Source organism: Olea europaea, unplaced genomic scaffold, assembly GCF_002742605.1.
Source record: "Olea europaea var. sylvestris unplaced genomic scaffold, O_europaea_v1 scaffold635, whole genome shotgun sequence".
Taxonomy (NCBI): Eukaryota; Viridiplantae; Streptophyta; class Magnoliopsida; order Lamiales; family Oleaceae; genus Olea; species Olea europaea.
In genome coordinates this window covers 111,054-115,190 of record NW_019264714.1, presented here as the reverse complement: position 1 = coordinate 115,190, position 4,137 = coordinate 111,054, and positions in this window count along the sequence as shown.

Below are 4,137 nucleotides of genomic sequence, written 5' to 3'. Positions count from 1 at the left end.
TGCTATATTCTTGGGGCCGTAAGGCATACTTTGTTTTGTTGAAGTCGTTGCGACAATCACATATTGAAAGAATACAAAAATGCAACAGTCTGACCAAAATGAATGTAGATATATACTCCATGGATATCCCCTTGCTTTTCAGGTATTTTTTTTCCTTTCTAATTTATTTACTCTATATTTTGATTTTATATTTATTTAATATTGATTTTGAATTCTCTGTTATAGTTTTGGATATACGAAGCAATTCCTCAAATTGGAGACAAATTTGGACGACATATGTATAAGAGATTAGAGGCTCCAAGAATGGATAGATGGAAGCCAAAAAAAAATATTTAGTGAGAGAAGAGTAAAGCAATTTTTCACTACCCAAGAGGTAAGATAATTCTAGATATACATTTAACTACCAATTATCTAATTATTTAATCGTAGGAGAGGAAAGTATTCTAATTTTTTATTATATTTGTATATTGAAGTACTTGCAGTGTTAGCACCCACTGAAGAAGAATTGGACAAAGTTTGGTATATAACTTTATCATTACCAACTGATAACCAACATCCTATTTTAGATGGCATCGTTACTAGAGAATTTGAGAATGTACATCAACAAATTCCACAACATATGGGCAAGCAACAAATTCCACAACGTATGGATGAGCAATAAACAGGTGTTGCTGGTAGTTCAACAGCGCAGACTTCAATTAGAGTTCAGGAGTCTGGTTGTTCTTCTCTTGATTTCAACTATGTAAGAAGAGAAGAAATGGAAGAAATTTTCAGTATGTATAGGCAGCATATAGTGTCAGATATGTCTGGCTTGTGTCATAATCTGAAGACAGACATAGTTGATGAATCAAGAAGACAGGAAGCAAAAACTCTTCAAAACCAGAGACAAATATTTGAACAACATCAAAAATGGTACGAAGATCAATACGAGCATTTGGGCTTCCAATCTGGCATGCATTCCTATCATATTGCTCAAGAAACAAAAGAACAAGATGCTTGTTATCAAGCATTTCTTGACCAACAGAATGAAATGTTTCAACAACAACAGAAATGGCATGAATAGCAGTATCAAGGAATGCTTCAACAACAACAAAAATGGCATGAAAATCAGTATCTGGGAATGCAGTCTTATATGAAGAACAATTTTGCTTCCATGCAGTCGTATATAGACAACAATTTTGCTTCAATGACATCGTACATTGACGACAAAAATGAAAATGTGATGAATCGATTAGGTGACTTGGAATCAAAACTGGAAGCTATTGCTTGTTCACAGCTGTAGGATGTTCTTAGTTCTAGTAGTGGCCAGAAAGCACTATTTTAACAAATTCAACCGGTGGGAACATTCAGAAAAGAAAAGAAAAATAAGAAAATAAAGTATTCAGGTTATCCGTCAGAAGACTATCTCATAGAAAGATATACAACAATAAGAGAATGGGTGGCGTGGAATTCATCTGGGTAAGAAATTTGATTGTATTTTATTAATTTATTATATTGATTTAGTATTAATTTAAACTACAATATATACATATAGTACATATTGGAAGATTGTAGGAGGTGACAACTTATATGGAAGAGATATAATAAAAACTATAATGGATACAACCAAAGATATCAATATTGCGGTTAATAAAGTTTATAACTCTAGCTTAATTATTTTTATTATGCTCAACATATCTAATTTATTTATATTTATTGTAGTAGCATATAGAAATGGAATTAAAGCTATTAAGAGAGTTGATCAATGAAGGTTGCAGTCTTGTTTCCAAAGAATACACTATTCTGGATTTCAAATTTGAACATGAATGTGCTGCCCAATTGATGTGGCAACATAATGTAATGGCAGAATGTTTTAGCCATTCTCAAAAGGATTTATTAACTGTGACTTTATAGCAATACATAAATGGTGATTTGCCGGTGGTTGGGCGTTCATGGATAGCTTGCAACTATTTATTAATTCCATGTTCATATCTGGAAAAAAATTTGTATCTCTGTCTTGTTAGTTTTTTGGAATGGGAAGTTCAAATATACGATTGTAGTGAGGAGTCTCATACACAAGAAGAAATCAGGGAACAAATAAAATCATTAGTTGAAATAGTCCAAATTTCATTGAATTCTAGCAATCTAGGAGACCGGATTTAAGGAAGCATAGAAACAAAAGGCTAAATTTGAAAATTATACCTTACCTACATTGCGCAAATAACATGTATGTATTTAATGCATTTAAATTGACAACATTTATTCTTTTCTGATTTATGATTTTTACCCTTCTACTATTTATTTTGTCTAACAGAAAACAATTCTTTGTTACAGAGTAAATTCTCCAATATTTTTACTCAAATACATAGAATGTTTTGTTTTAAACTACCGTTAGAAACAGTTGAAGCAGCCAAGATGAGTATATATAGAAGAAAGATTGCTGTAGACATTTGTTATAATCAATATTTTCTACATCCCCGTAGTTCCTGATTAGTTTTTGATTGTAAATGTGAAGAATTTGTAATATATAAACGATCTGAAATTAGTTTAAGATTATTTTTGGTGCAACTATGTAAATTCAAAATTTAAAATTGAAAAATTGTGCATGGATATTTTAGCTGTTTATTTGATTTGAATAAAGTAAATGAAAGACAAATGTTCAGTTTTTCATTATAAATGTGAAGAATTTGTAATATATAAAAAATTTGAAATTAGTTTAAGGTTATTTTTGGTGCAATACGTAAATTCAAAATTTAAAAGTGAAAACTCATGCATGGATATTTTAGCTGTTTATTTGCTTTGAATAAAGTAAATGAAAGATAAAGAATAAACGAGAAGATACTTTAGAATATGTACTTCATTAATGTTGACAATTCACTACAAAAATACAAAATAAATATTCTACTGTCCATAATAAATGGATGGCAATAAATGATGTAAGTAGCATGTTATACATACATCATTTGTCAACATTATGGTTGCCAAGATAAAGCAAAACAAAGAAAAATAAAGCTGACAACAAGAAGCCATCTATTTTTTTCCCAGACAAAAAGATTTCAATCATTCTTCACTCTATCTTTTGCTTTGGAGCAAATAGATTTATGTCAGATATATTTGAAAATATGTTTGCATCACAAGTAACATTTGAATTTGAAGCATCATTCGAAGATTTGAAAAGGGCTCTCTTTGCTGGAGGCGATGGATTTTCTTCAGGCGAGTTTGTATGGATGCTTTTCTCAACATTTTCTTGACTTTTTCGCTTGGGGTGTTTCTATCATCTAAATCTGTCAAATCTGTCACGGAGATGATGTCAAATCTATAATTCGACGAATTAGGCTCAGTTTGGAATGCTTTCAAGTAGAATGCTCGTGGAGTATCCTGCATTTTTTGAAGAATAACTTCAAATTTTGTCTGTGAATCCTGTATGCCAATGATGTATACTCTATCAATATTATTGTCTAGGAACGTAAATATATTTATGGACTGTCAGGATGTTTAAGTCACGTAAATTTTTTTACAAAATTTGATTCCTCCATCAATGATTCTGCATTTGTAAACAAGAGTTTCTCAGCCACTTTCCCAATTACACTTGCATTAATTGAGCCCATGACATCTGGCAATTGCACATATGCTCTAGCCTTAAAGTAGAATAAAAATAGATAAAACAAACATTAAAGAAAATTAGAAAAAGTATGTATACAAGTAAATTTACCAAGTCTAATAAAAGAAAATATAAAGATAATTACTACTTCATATTACTGAGGAATAGATTTGGAGTTTGGATTCTTGTAAAAAATACAGAGATATGTTTCTCCAAAATCAACATTCGATCGTCTGTAGCAGTTGTTACAAGCCATATACCAAGATTTGTTATCAATTTTGTCTACGGTTGCTATGTCGTTTACCCAATAAAACTTCCGCTTTTCCAACAGAAATGAAAAAAAAAAATTAAGGCATATTATAAATAACAAATAGAAGTTAATTACATCTATATAACATCTAACATTACCACCAATAGATGTCCTTGAAGATTTTGAATTAGAGTGAATTTACTTCACACGGGAGAAGAAAGTTTTGTGTGATTTCTCTCTATATAAGGTTTCTTTAGTACCAACCCATCGATTTTAATTGAATTTATTTTCACCCTAAATTAGTTCA